Consider the following 15772-nt stretch of genomic DNA (forward strand, 5'->3'; position numbering starts at 1 on the left):
GGATACTTCTCAGCATATCGCGACTATCCGGATAATATGAATTCACTGCTTAGAATACCAAGAACCTATTCAGTGAATAGTTACCGTACAATAAACTCCTTCTACCCTACAATGTCCCGATTAAATACAAGGCATGGATCTCGTGTCAAGCCTATCTAATTCAATCACTTGCTTACCATTTACTATGCGTAGTTCTATGCAAATTAAAAACTCCTTTCTAATTTCATTTACTCTGGCCAGAGATTCCTGAACTAGCATAAGTGGATCAGCCTTGAACATTCGCTTCCTTCACTGGAAGGGGTAGATCCTTTATTGATCATACACTATCTTCGTGTACAAATTCCTATACCCAGTAGAGCCCTAATAATTGTCCTTGGAGACTAAGAACTAAACCAAAGCATAGTTCAGTGTACACAAGATGACTATGATGACCTCAAGTCTAAGGATACTTGTACAACTATCACTATGTGAACAACTGCTGACACGTGAGTGAACTCCATCAGTTGTTCAGCTGTGCGAGTCATGTTCAGTGAACTTATTCCATAATAAGCACCTACATACTAGCTATAGTGTCACCACACAAATGTCTATGAGAACAGACATCCTTCATAATGAAGCAAGCATAGTATATACCGATCTTTGCGGATTATTAATTACCAGTTAGTAATCCTATGACCAGGAACTATTTAAGTTTAGAGTTATCATCTTTTTAGGTCTCACTATTATGATCTCATCATAATCCATAAAAAACTTTACTCTAAACTATGGTATATCTTATTTAAACACTTAAATAGATAGATCCCGTAATAAAAACAAAACAAGTCTTTTATTAATATCAATGAAATCAAAACAGATTACATAAAAAGTTATTCCTAAATCCTAATACATGATTGGACTTAGGACATATTCCTTTCAGATGATGAGTCCGATTATGGGCTAATCATTATCGTGGGGTTCTAACGGATTTATTTATGGATTTCTTTAGTTAAATTGATTGATGTCTTAGTATGTGGTGATTGTATGATATCCTAGTATTGGTTGTGCGTATTCGTCTTATGAGTGTCTCGAACTTATAAGATAGTGTGTTAATTCTTAATGAAGCGAAAGTGAATTTAAGGATTTAGAACTTGACATGCTAGCATAGGTTCATGTATTTGTTATGCATGATTTGTAGGTAATTTTAACCATCTTACTTGCCCTATGTAATCAAGATAAATAACTTGTGCTTAAACCGTTATGTTGTCAAATTCTATAGACATATAGGGTCTCAATATAATTGGTGTCTATTCAGCTTCTATCTCTTTTGTGGATGTCTGGTAGTATGGTACTCGCGCAACGAAAGTTGGCATTTATCAGTTTCGTATAATCTGATTAGTGTCATCACCATTGCATGCTAAGGTTAAAATCAATAAGGCTATCGGATGAAGTATTTAATGAAGTTAGAATCCCATGTTTGTCATAATTACTAATTCAATCAATCTTATTCTCGTAGTTATAATTATTAGTTTAATTCTTAGTTATAAACAACCTCAATTAGTTATCGTCTTAGCATTGAATAATAACCATACATTGTTGCTTAAGTGTGTGAATTAATTAGTTAACCAATATAGTCTCTGTGGGAACGAACTAGAAAAGATTCTATACTACTTGCGAACTCATATACTTGTGTGTATTATTAGCGCGTGTTTAGCGACTAACAAGTTTTTGGCGCCGCTGCCGGGGACTGCAGTGTTAATTGATAGTTTATGTGCTTTTCATCAGTGGTCGTTAAAGTTCATTGACTCGGACATTGTTACTTATCTGTTTCCTTGTCTTACTCTAGCGAGGGTGTATGCATACGCGTTCGCGTACTCGTAAGAGAACACTGGATAAAGCCGAGGAAGAAGTTGTGGTAGTTCGGAAGGAAGTTTTTTAGGAAGAAAAGAAGGTAGAAGAAAAAGAGAAAGTCGAAGAACCAGTTGTAGTAGCGATGGGAGATCAAGCAGAAAATTCGAAGGCTGTGATGGACTATTCTCAGCCTAAGATTAATGACATTCAGTCAAGCATCATCAGACTGGCCATCAGGGCTAACACTTTTGAGATCAAGTCAAGCACGATTCAGATGATACAGAACTCAGTTCAGTTTGGGGGTTCTCCTACTGAAGACCCCAACATGCACATCAGGGATTTCATCGAGATCTGCGACACTTTCAAATTCAATGATGTGACTGAAGACGCTATCAAGCTACGCCTGTTCCCATTCTCTCTGAGGGACAAGGCTAAGTGCTGGTTACACTCTCTGCCAGTAGGATCTATCACCACTTGGGATGATCTTGTGCAAAATTTTCTCACTAAATTATTCCCCATGGCGAAGACTGCTGTAATCAGGAATGCTCTTACCCAGTTTGCTCTTACCCAGTTTGCTCAGCAAACAGGGGAATCTCTGTGTGAGGCTTGGGATCGATATAAGGAGATGCTAAGGAAGTGCCCACACCATGGCATACCTGATTAGATGATTATTAATTATTTCTACAATGGATTGGGTGTTACTTCTAGACCCATGCTTGATACAGCATCAGGAGGAGCCTTGTGGGCTAAGAGCTACGATGAAGCTTGTGAACTTATTGAATTGATGGATGCTAATGAGTACCAGAATCATTCCCAAAGACTGACTCAGGGAAAAGTCACAGGAATTCTGGAGTTGGACGCAGCTACTGCTATCGCTGCCCAGCTTAAATCTTTGACGATGAAGGTGGACACTTTGGACAATTATGGAGTAAATCAAATCGCAAGTGTCTGTGAGCTTTGTGTTGGTGCCCATGAGACTGATCAGTGCACAATTTCTAGTGAATCAGCTCAGTTCGTGAGCAACTTCCAGCGATCGCAGCAACCAGCACTAGCCACCTATCATCCCAACAACCGCAATCATCCTAATTTTAGTTGATGCAATGCTCAGAATGCGGTTCAACAACCTTATCAGCAGTATCCAGCTAAACAGTATAACCACCCTGGTTTTCAGCAACCACAATATACACCTAGATAGCAACTCCAGCTGCAACAAGCTAATGAAAAATCTGAATTAGAGGAGTTGAAGCTTATGTGTAAGAGTCAAGCTATTTCTATCAAGACCTTGGAAAATTAAATTGGTCAAATTGCCAATGCCTTGCTAAATCATCAGCCTGGTACATTACCTAGTGACACTGAAGTGCCAGGAAAGAGGGAAGCCAAGGAGCAGGTAAAGGCATTCACTTTAAGGTCTGGAAAGGTTGCGAATCCCGAACAAACTCAAGAGTTGACTGAAGAAGTTGGGGCTGAGAAAGAAGTAGTACAGCAGGACAAAGAAGTGGAACCAAGGAAGACGACTATTGAGCACACTCCTCCTGAGGGTAATACAGAGGAGAAACAGATCTATCCTCCATCGCCTTTTCCCAAGCGGCTGCAGAAGAAAAAGATGGACAAGCAATTTGAGAAGTTTCTGGAGGTGTGCAAGAAACTTCATATCAACATACCTTTCACCGAGGCTCTCGAGCAGATGCCTAGTTATGCAAAGTTTATGAAAGGTATTCTATCTCGGAAGGTGAAGCTAGATGATTTAGAGATAGTCGCTCTCACGGAGGAATGCAGTGCTGTGCTGCAACAAAAGTTGCCTCCGAAGCTTAAAGATCTAGGAAGCTTCACTATTCCATGTACTATTGGAAAAGTGTCTTTTGACAGATGCTTATGTGACTTGGGAGCTAGCATCAATCTGATGCCTTTATCAATTTTCAAGCAGTTTAATCTATCTGATCCCAAACCGACTTATATAACTTTGCAGTTGGCCGACCGTTCTATTACATATCTGTGAGGTATTGTGGAGGATGTCTTGGTCAAGGTTGATAAACTCATCTTTTCTGCTGATTTCGTAATTCTTGATTTCGAGAAGGATATGAAAATTCCCATAATCTTGGGAAGACCTTTCTTAGCGACTGGTCGAACCTTGATAGATGTGCAAAAGGGTGAGCTCACCATGTGAGTGTTGGATCAGGATGTTACTTTTAATGTGTTCAATGTTATGAAATTCCCTACTAATAATGAGGAGTGCTTAAAAGTGAAGTTGGTCGATTCGGTGGTCACATCGGAACTTGATCAATTGCTAAGGTCTGATGCCTTAGAAAAAACCTTATTGGGGAATTCAGATAGTGAAGATGACGAAGGGGAAGAACAATTGCAATATTTGAATGCTTCTCCCTGGAAAAGGAAAATTGATATGCCTTTTGAATCTCTTGGAATGGAGGAATTGAACAAAGCTCCTAAACGCCTCAAGCCTTCTACTGAGGAAGCTGCCACTCTTGAGCTTAAGCTTTTACCTGAACATTTGAGGTATGCATTTTTAGGTGATGCATCTACTTTACCTGTTATTATTGCATCTGACCATTTAGGTAGTGATGAGGAAAAGCTTTTGAGGATTCTGAGAGAGTTCAAGTCTGCAATCGGATGGACTATAGCATATATCAAGGGAATCAGCCCTTCTTACTGTATGCATAAAATTCTGCTAGAGGAAGGTAGCAAACCTACAATCGAGCAACAAAGAAGACTTAATCACATCATGAAGGAAGTAGTGAAGAAAGAAATTCTTAAGTGGTTAGATGTAGGGATCATCTACCCTATCTTTGACAGTTCATAGGTAAGCCCGGTTCAATGTGTGTCGAAGAAAGGAGGAATTACTGTGGTAGCAAATGAGAAGAATGAGCTTATTCCTACAAGGATAGTCACGGGGTGGAGAGTTTGCATGGACTACAGGAAGCTAAATAAGGCCACTAGGAAGGATCACTTTCCTTTGCCCTTCATTGATCAGATGCTCGACAGGTTGGCCGGTCATGAGTACTATTGTCTTCTGGATGGATATTCGGGTTACAATCAGATTTGTATCGCTCCAGAAGATCAGGAGAAAACTACCTTCACTTGTCCATTTGGTACTTTCGCCTTCAGACGAGTTTCTTTTGGTCTGTGTGGTGCTCCAGCCACATTTCAGAGATGTATGATGGCCATCTTTTCTGACATGATTGGCCAGAATATGGAGGTGTTCATGGACAAGTCTTTGGCAATTCTTTTGATGAATGCTTGCAAAATCTTGGACATGTTCTCAAAAGGTGTGTTGAGACCAATCTGGTTCTCAATTGGGAGAAATGTCACTTTATGGTGCGCCAGGGCATTACTCTCGGGCACAAGGTTTCTAGTAAAGGTCTAGAGGTGGACAAGACCAAGGTGGGGGTCATTGAGAATCTTCCTCCAACTATTTCTGTTAAGGAAATTCGCAGTTTTCTTGGTCATGCGGGTTTCTACAGGCGTTTCATCAAGGACTTCTCAAAAATTTTAAAGCCTTTGTGCAGTCTGTTAGAGAAAGATGTTCCTTTCAATTTTGATGACGAGTGCCTTGCATCTTTTGAGACATTGAAGAAGAGTTTAATCACAGAACCGGTCATAACTGCACCTGATTGGAATGAGCCTTTTGAGATGATGTGTGATGCAAGTGACTATGCAGTCAGAGCAGTTATTGGGCAAAGGAAGAACAACATATTTCATGTGGTCTACTATGCTAGTAAGACCCCAAATGGTGCCCAACTGAATTATACTACTACGGAGAAAGAGCTTTTGGCTATTGTCTAGGGTTTTGAGAAATTTCGATCTTATCTACTTGGGACTAAGGTGACAGTTTTCACTAATCACGCCGCAATTTGATATCTCGTCTCAAAGAAGGACTCGAAGCCTAGATTGATTAGATGGGTTCTTTTGCTCCAAGAATTTGAACTAGAGATCAAGGACAGAAAAAGAACAGAAAATCAAGTCATTGATCATCTCTCGCGTTTAGAAAATACTAATGCTACTTCATTGGATAAGACATTGATAAATGAGTTTTTTCCCGACGAGCAACTATTTGGAGTGAAGAAGAACCGTGGTTTGCAGATATTGTGAACTACCTTGTAAGTAATGCCATGCCTCCCGACTTATCTTATGCTCAGAGGAAGAAGTTTCTACATGAGGTGAAGTGGTATATGTGGGATGAGCCGTTTCTCTTTCGCCAAGGAGCTGACCAAATCATCAGGAGATTTATTCCCTACAGTGAAACGGGGGGGATCTTGCGAGATTATCACTTAACGTCTTATGGAGGACATTATGGTGGAGAAAAGACAGCAGCTCATGTTCTTCAAGCAGGTTTCTTTTGGCCGACGTTATTTAAAGATGCTCATCAGTTTGTTTTGAAATGTGATTAATGTCAACGTGTGGGTAATATGTCTAAGAGGGATGAGATGCCTCTTAATATGCTTCTCGAGGTTGAGGTCTTCAATGTTTGGGGAATTGACTTCATGGGGCCATTTGTCTCATCTTGTAACAGTCATTATATCTTGTTGACGGTTGATTACGTGTCGAAATGGGTTGAGGTTAAGGCGTTGCCAACGACCGATGCGAAAGTGGTACTTAATTTTCTTTACAAGTAGATATTCACAAGGTTTGGAACTCCAAGAGTCATAATCAGTGATGAGGGGTCGCATTTTTGTAATCGCAAGTTCACAGCTATGATGAAAAGGTATAATGTGAATCATCGCATTGCTATGACTTATCATCCTCAGACGAATGGTCCAGCTGAGGTATCTAACAGAGAGATCAAACGCATTTTGGAGAAAGTGGTGTGTCCATCAAGGAAGGATTGGTCTTTGAAGCTTGATGAAGCTATTTGGGCATATAGAACAGCATATAAGACTCCGTTGGGAATGTCGCCGTTTTAGTTATCTATGGTAAGGGGTGTCATTTGCCTGTGGAGCTCGAGCATAAGGCATATTGGGCTTTGAAGAAGTTGAATCTGGACTTGGATGCGGCTGGAAAGAAGAGGATGCTTCAATTGAATGAACTTGATGAATTCTGACTGCAAGCTTATGGGAACAACAAAAAGTATAAGGAGAAGGTCAAGAGGTGGCAAGATAGGGGTCTAGTGCTCAAGTCATTTGTGCCGGGGCAACAAGTTCTTTTATTCAACTCTCGTCTCCGTCTTTTTCCTGGTAAGTTGAAGTCAAGATGGTTAGGGCCGTTTATTGTCAAAACTGTGTTTCCACATGGAGCGGTGGAAATTTTTGAAAATGATTCGGCCCAAGCATTCAAGATAAATGGTCAGAGGTTGAAGCATTATTATGGTGACACGGAAAACCGCGAGGTGGTTAGTGTCGTTTTATTGTCCATTTGATCACAAGAGTCTATATCGAGCTAGCGACGTAAAAGAAGCGCTTCTTGGGAGGCAACCCAAGTATGTTGTACATTAGTAGGTAGAAGAAGTAAGAAGAAAAGAGAAAAACACAAAAAAATAGAAAAAGGAAAAAATTCAGGGACAACTACAGAAGCTGGGCGCGCCCCCGCTAAACAAGCGCGCGCCCGCACCATTGCCCGTTTTCCAGAAGGTGAGCACGCCCGCACTATCCTAGCGCGCGGCCGCGCCGGGTCCTGTTCAAAAAAAAAATATTTCAGCAGTTTATTAAGGTAAAATCGGGACTTTTACTCCAAAATCAATTCCAACCCAATTTTTACTCTTCCACATCCCATAATTCCCTCTCCTAATCAATTCCATTATTCCCACGATTCCCATAATCAATTCCCAGTTCTATTCCTTATAGAATTCACACATCTCCACCTATAAATACATACACTTACATACAACTTCTCCACCAATTCACAAACTCTCAAACACAAATTCTCTCTAAACACTTAAGCTTTTATTCTTTCTTCTTCAATCCCGATGGCACCCAAGAGACAAAGAACACAAGTTGACAGCAGCACCACCGATTCTTCATCTGCGGGTGGTGTGAGGCCCAAGTTTTCTATGTCTGGGGCTGAGGAGAAGTACACGAGGCTTCTCTCGAAGCCTATTGCTAAGGAGCGAGGTTTTCTGCCATCAGGGAAGGATGATAAGTTGTTAGAGATGATTCTCGAGATGGGCTGGGTACCTTTCTGTGAGGCTCCCGCTGCTGTGCCCATGAGTGTTGTGCGGGAGTTCTATGCAAACGTTAAGGCGGAGAAGAATGGGTTCACGGTGGTGAGGGAGAGGACTGTCGAGTACAGTGTTGATGCTATCAGGGCAGTGGTTGACCAGCCCGTAAGGAAGGTGGGTCAGGACACGTGGAACGATAAGACTCCGGAGGACTTTAATTTGGATCTCATCATTTCTACTCTCTGTGTGCCTAAGACTCATTGGAAGTTCAAGAGGGACACTACTGATTACTCCACATTCCCGGCGTCGTGCATGAACAGGTTTGCACGGGCTTGGAACTCTTTTATTTGTGCTAATATCATGCCATCTTCGCATGTGCATGAGATTACTGTAGTGCGTGCTCGTCTGCTGTGGGGTATTCTGCAGGGTGATTACATTGACTTGGGGATGGTGATACATCAGGGGATTTTGAGATTCTTGAGGAAAGGTACTATAGGTGTTATTCCGTACGCGTCAGTTATGACGAAGTTGTGCGTGGCGGTTGGAGTTCATTGGCCAGCACATGAGCGGCTCCAGCTTCCCAGTGCTCCTATTGATATTGCTACGCTGCAGAGCATGCAAGAGTGGTATGGAGGGAAGCCCGATCCTAATGGGCTTGGTTATTCAAATGATCATTTGCTAGGTGGTGTGCCTATGGAAGCAGCTACAGCAGGAGGTTCTCATCATGCCCGTAGAGCAGCTTGGAGAGCTCAATATGGAGAGGAGGCTGGTTCATCGCAGCAGTAGCAGCAGCAGGAGGCAGCAGGAGCAGATTTGGGAGCTAGTTTAAGTTGGACGCAGTATAGGCGTCTCACGAGGAGGATGGATGCGATGCACGACATCCATAGTCGGTTTGCACACGATCTCACTCAGGCACTTGGGATAGCTTTTAGAGCCACCGGTGTTGACATCCAGTGGCTAGTTTTTGGTGAGGATTCAGTGTATCCGCCTATAGACACGCCTGACACTCCACCCATTGAGGGTGAGGATTCTGATTCACAGTAGGTATTCCTGATTCCTTACTATTACCTTCACCGAGGACAATGAATATTTTAAGTTTGGGGTAGTAGTTGAAGGAATATAGTTAGTGTGAGTCTCATATAGTTTGCATATTCATGATAGTTTTATTTCATATAGTTGCATATTTTGCCATGTATTTTTTTTGCTTTTTTTATTATTTTTGGTAGTTTTATGATATTTTGTTCATTTAGTTTCATGCATTTGCATTATAACATGATCCCTTAAATAATTTTCCAATTGATTTGCGATATTGATGCTAGTGTAGTGATGTCGTGTTTGGTGATATTGAGTCTTTTTAGATTGATTTTCATGCTAGAGACACTTGTACTTTACTAAGTCTTATAGGTTGCTAGAGTGCTAGATCATAGTCATGATTTGTTTGATTGTTGAGGTTTAATCGCTTGTTTATATTTGGAATTTAGGGAATTCTCTTAATAATAAAAGACATGAATATTTAAAAATTGGAGAAATTAGATTTCATTGCTAGTTGTGAATAAGGCTAGGCGTCAAATGGCTAGTAGCCGGCTCATATTTATATGAGTAGTCTAGGGTTGAATGAGATGGAGCAAAACGCACTCGTTCAGAAATTTGTGAAAAAAAAATTAAAGAAAAATAAAAGAATAAGAGTTATGTATAATTGATCATGAGTGGGCTCTTTAGTACTCGAGTTATTAAGTTCTTAGGGGACTTTGTGCCTAGTGACCTAAGGCTTTTATAGTCTGGGAATTGCTAACCTAACGCTCGCTACATAGGTACTATTGTATAAATCTTTTGTGGACCTCACTCATTGCACGATCAAATAAGCATACTTGTGTTGTGTTATTGTGAATAAAAGCATGAATCCATAAAAACTCTGATATAAGAATTGAATGTTATAAGTTATTTTTTGTCTAACTTTCATTCTATTTATAAACTTGCTATTGTTTTGATAAGTAGTGAGTCATGATTGCCGATCTAGTAGCAATAGTATATCTATAAGCATTTGCACACACGCACGTCTCTGGTTTGTAGGTTGATTTGAGAGATTTGAGTGATCTTTATGCGAATAATTGCATTTGCTGAGGTGTTGCTTATTGGTTGGTTTAGTTACTCTATGCGGATCATTGCATTCATATTAGTTGCATTCATGCATTTTTATTTCTTATTCTTTGAGTCTGTTTATGCTTGAGGACAAACATCGCTTCAAGTTTGGGGGTATGTTGAGTGGAATTTATGATACTTTATAATGCCCTAATAAGCTTTGGATTGGTGCATTTGTACTCAAGTTGTTAAGTGTTTTAACGTGTTTTCTAGTGTTTTTACATTTCAGGCATTATATAGGTAATCAGGTGAATTGGCATTGTTTTGATGCTAATATAGTGTCTAGGTGGTGTTGGAATAAAAGCTCGCGAAGACCGGCTCGAATCTGCAAGAAAAAATGGAAGAAGTCAATTTTGGCAGAAGGCCAACGCGCCTGCACTGATGAAGCGTGCGGCCGCGTCGAATTACAGGAAGCCAGCGCGCCCGCGCTGATGAAGCGTACGGTCGCGCCATGTCAGGATAATAAAATCCTGATTCTATTATAATTATGTTTTCTGGACTCTTGGGCTCTTTGGACTGCTATATATTGATAACTCCAGATTGTTTTTTTATAAAGAGACTTACCAGAGCATAAGGAGAAGACGACAAAAGACCTATAGCACAATTCAACAAAGGCGAAGACGATCTAGTTTATTCTTGTGAATCTTTGTTTTGATTTGTAATCTTGGATGCTCGTTTCTTGTTTTGTTGAACCTATACTCTTGTTTGTACTTGGTTTTATTTATTCGTTATAAAGACTACGTTTTATATACCATGCTTTCATCGGAACCCACATTGATGATGAGTCCGATTATGGGCTAATCATTATCGTGAAAATGTTTGTCCTAAATCCAATCATGTATGATGAGTTAGGAAGAACTTTCTTGTATTCCTATTTGATTTCATTGATATTAATAAAAGACTTGTTATATTTTTATTATGGGCTTTATCTATTTAAAGTGTTTTAAATAAGATGTTCCATAGTTTAGAGTAAAGCTTCTAGAATTATAATGAGATTATAATAGTGAGATCTAGAAGATGATAACCCTAGACTTAAACAGTTCCTGATCATAGGATAACTAATCGGATGTTAGTGGATCCGCAAAGATTGGTACATACTATGATTGCTCCCTACAGGAGGATGTATGTACTCATAGGCATTTGTGTAGTGACACTATAGCTAGTATGTAGGTGCTTATTAGGGAATAAGTTCACTGAACATGACTCGATAAGTTGAACAACTAATGGAGATTACTCACGTGTCAATAGTGGTTCACTAAGTGATAGTTGTACAAGTGTCCTTAGACTTGAGATCGTTAAAGTTATCTTATATATAATGAACTGTGCTTTGGTTTAGTCCTTAGTCTCAAGGACATCCATTAGGTCTATTCTGGGCATAGGGATTTGTGTATAGAGATAGTTAACATCAATAGAGGATCTACCCCTTCCAGTATAGGAAGAGAATATCCTATGTTATTCTTAGTATGCGAGTTCTGGAATCTCTGGCAGAGTGTATGAAATTAGAAAGGAGTTTCTAATTTGCATTAATATGAGCTTTGCATTATGAATAAGAAATCATATGATTAAATTTGATAGGCCTGACACAAGATCCATGGCTTGTATTTAATTGGGATATTATAAGGGTAGAAGGAATTCATTGTACGGTAACTAGTCACTGACAGGTTCTTGGTATTCTAAGCAGTGAATTCATATTATCCTGATAATCGCGATATGTTGAGAAGCATCACTCACGATGTAGAATAAATATAATTAATAGTTAATTATATTTAGTGAATTTTATTATTCATGTAAATAATTAATAAAAGTTTATTATTATTTATTTCTACTACCGGCATAATATTGAACCTACAGGGTCACACCATAAAAGAATATTTTTTTTGATGAAATAATGAGAGAGAGAATTATTTTCTAAATAGTTTAAAAAAAGAAATAATGATTAAAATAGTTTTAATTATTATTAAAGCATTTTATAAAGATAAAATGTGGGGTTTAATATATATATATATAAAGATATATAATAACACCCTAGGAGAGCCCTATAAATAGAATGAGATGGCTCATTCTATTGACATACTTGGTTTTGTGAAAACCCTAGTCTCCATCTTCTTCCTCTCTCTATCTCTCTCCCAAAAACCTCCATTTTTATAAAAGCTCGGTTTTATAAAAAGGTTCATCAAAGAGGATCGTTCTTGGTTGATACCGGTAGAGTACTTCACACACTGAGGAGCAACTGCTAGCACTCCATTTTTATAAAGCTTCGATTCACAAGGTATGGTTACGATTCCTCAATTTTTCCTTTCTATACGTTTTTCTATATGTGCGGTATATGGTTTTTACGAAATAAATGTTATATCTCGCTTCCGCTCATCCGTAAATTCCTTCATTGGCATCAGAGCTAGGTTCTACATATAGAGATTCATATAAAAAAATTCAGATTTTTTAATGCATGTATGGATTTATTATGATATTTGCAAGTTTATTTAGATTTAATTATGACTTAATTCGAAATAATTTTTACATAAGATTTTGACTACTGATCTGGGTTCTACAAGTGTTGTAGATCGTCTAGGTATTTTTTTCATAATTTTGTGATGTGTAGATTATTTGTTATGAATTTTTTAAAATTGTTTTAATTAAAATTCATGAAATAATTATGCATGTGAATAATTCTGATTAAAATTTGCACAAGGACCCATGGCTGATTTGATAATTTTCCGCTACTCCCTGATTTAAGAAATTATATTATTTTGATTTTTTATTAATTTATTAATTAAATATTAATTAATTTATTAATAACTAAAATTAAAATAATAACATATTAATAAAGAATTATTAATATGGGAGTAAAGGAAAGGGGGGTATTACTTCTTTTTTTGTAACAGTAGAAAGACAAACAGGCAACGGCAGGAAAGTACAAAAAAAATAAAAAATCAACGATCTACTGTGCGGGGCGCGTGAAGCGCAGTCGCCGGGGGGGGGGGGGGTGTCGCGCATTCCGTGAATACGTTACACAGTGTTGCGCATTTACGGAATGCGTTACACGCATTAAAGGCTCAAAAGTATTGTAACGCATTATCGGAATGCGTTACAGCCCTTGTAACGCGTTCCTGTAAAGCGTTACAGCCCGACTGTCCACATTAAATTTGATTTTTTGGGAGTTTCGTAACTCCGTTTTGGGCGTGTAATATATCGTTGGATTCATTTTTCCAAGACGGGTATAATGGAATGGTCAAATATTTTTTATAAAAAAGTTTTGAACTGTTTATATTCCCGAAAGTGTTTTAAAGCATGTTTTAATTATTTTAATTGCTTTTAAATGCTATAATAAATCCATACATCATTATATCAATGTGTGACATGATATTAATTGCATGCTTACTTGTTTATTTATTTTTATATATGAGATATATGCCTATGTTTACCATGCGATGATAGATTTAGGTGAACTTAAATCAAAATAAGGCGTGCTCTAGAAAATCTAGAATCAGAATCGTTTCTTGCCTTAACAATAATATTATGAATACAATCGAGAGATTCTTGTGTTTATGAAACACGTAATTAAATATGAATTTTCAATTTTGAGAGAAATGATGATTCTGTCAAAAGCAGATTTCGATCTGTAAGAAAGGGGTATTAAGTGACGCCTCTTGACAATGCTCCCCCGATCTGGGAATCATCTGATTATCGATTATTGATTTGAAATATTTAATTTAAAAGGAAGAATCTCTTTATAATATGATTATGATTGTAACATAATATAATCCCTCTAAAATTAAATAATATCAAGTAGTAATTGGCCAATGACACAACGAGCTTGTGTCGGTCATAGCATTCCAACATGGTAGAAAGTAGTTCTTATTTTTAAATCATTGTCATTTCGTACTAAGCCGAGGGTTTTGATTTCGAAATAAGAAATACTTGTCTATTACATAGAGATGTGTACATTGAATTAGAATCTAAAGTCGTTACGTGCTGCAGCCGTGGGCCGTTGGAGACTGATTCAATTGTACAAAATGTTAGGTTAGACTTGACTTAGAATATTGAGTCTGTCGTGCTACAGCCGTGACTCAATTATTCAAGAGGCTAAAGTTTTATTAGGGAATAACATAAGATGTAAATGACAAGAGTTGTCTGCCTATTGAACATCACATGACATTTCGTGCTACAACCGAGGTTGTGTGATGGAATGTAGGATCCCTATTCCCACTAGCATTATGAATGCTTAATTTTTCACTTAGGGGGTTGTATAAATTAGATAAACTAGTGGGAGCCACTTATGAATAAAGACCCGATTCATATAGTGTTTTGAAATGAAATTGAATATTTGTTAAGTGTTGTTATGTGTTCATCATTTACAGATTTACTATATACGTTATATCTTCTGCACTATCACACCGGAGTATACTAGATGCTCACAAGTTGACTGGTCCTAATTTTGCTGACTGGCTTCGAAACTTGAGAATTATTCTCAGGGTGGAGAAGCTGGAATATGTGTTTGACTCACCTAAGCCTACTGAACCTGCTAACGATGCACATAATGATGAACATGTTGTGTATCGTAAGTGAATAGATGATGCAAATGTTGCTCAATACATCATGCTAGCTTCCATGAACATTGAGCTATAGAAGCAGCATGAGCATATGGATACTCACACTATCCTTATGCATCTACAAGAGTTGTATGATGTGGCAGAGAGGACAGCTCGATATGAGATATCGAATGAGCTGTTCAGTTGTAGGATGTCTGAGGGATCATATGTGAATGACCATGTACTTAAGATGATCAATTTGATTGAACGTCTTGGACAACTTGGTTTTTTACATGGATGGGGAGTTGAGCCAAGACTTGGTCTTGCAATCACTTTCGGGTTCGTTTTCGCAGTTTGTTATGAACTTTCACATGAATAAGCTGGATGTCAGCCTGGCTGAACTCCACAACATGTTGAAGACTGCGGAATCGAATTTCCCCCCTAAGAAGAGCTCTATTCTTCTAATTGGTGAAGGTTCTAATCCTAAAAAAAGGAAGAAGAACCCTCCAAGAAGAAGAAAGTAGGTGAGAAAAAGCCTGTTCCACCAAAAGCTGAAGACCCCAAGAGCAAAGCTGTTTGCTTCCACTGTAACAAGGTGGGGCACTGGAAGAGGAACTGCAAGGTTTACCTTGCAGAATTAAAGAAGAAGAAGGGTAGTGAGACTACGGCTTCTGCTTCAGGTATGTTCATGATTGAAGTGAATATGTCATTAAATCAAATTTCTACTTGGGTATTAGATACCACCTGTGGTTCTCATATTTGCAATTCGTTGCAGGGACTAAGGAGAAGTAGGACTCTTGAGGAAGAGGAGGTTATTCTACGGATGGAAATGGAGCAAGAGTTGCTGCTGAAGCTGTAGGATCATTTCATTTACATATGCCTACGGGCAAGACTATTGTTTTAAATAATTGTTATTTTGTTCCCTCGATTGTGAGGAATATTATTTCTATTCCCATCTTAGACTTGGCTGGATTTTTGTTTGTTATTTAGAATAATAACTGTTCAATTCTTAGAGATAACGTAGAGCATGATTTACTACAAATTGAACATACTAATAAAAGAAAAAGGGATGATGAAAATCTCACCTTTTTGTGGTACTGCAGACTTGGTCATATTAGTGAAAATAGAATGCGGACATTGCATAAGGAAGGGTTACTTGACCCCTTTGATT

General features: G+C 38.4%; 1 non-coding gene across 1 annotated transcript; it reads right to left on the reverse strand.

Annotated features, from left to right (window-relative positions):
- Positions 1–2375: 2375 nt before the first annotated feature.
- Positions 2376–2481, reverse strand: LOC141699014 (small nucleolar RNA R71). The gene has a single exon (XR_012565506.1). It is a non-coding gene; the product is annotated as a small nucleolar RNA R71 (small nucleolar RNA).
- Between the last annotated feature and the right edge of the window lie 13291 nt (positions 2482–15772).

The sequence above is a fragment of the Apium graveolens genome, chromosome 11, assembly GCF_009905375.1.
Source record: "Apium graveolens cultivar Ventura chromosome 11, ASM990537v1, whole genome shotgun sequence".
Lineage (NCBI taxonomy): Eukaryota > Viridiplantae > Streptophyta > Magnoliopsida > Apiales > Apiaceae > Apium > Apium graveolens.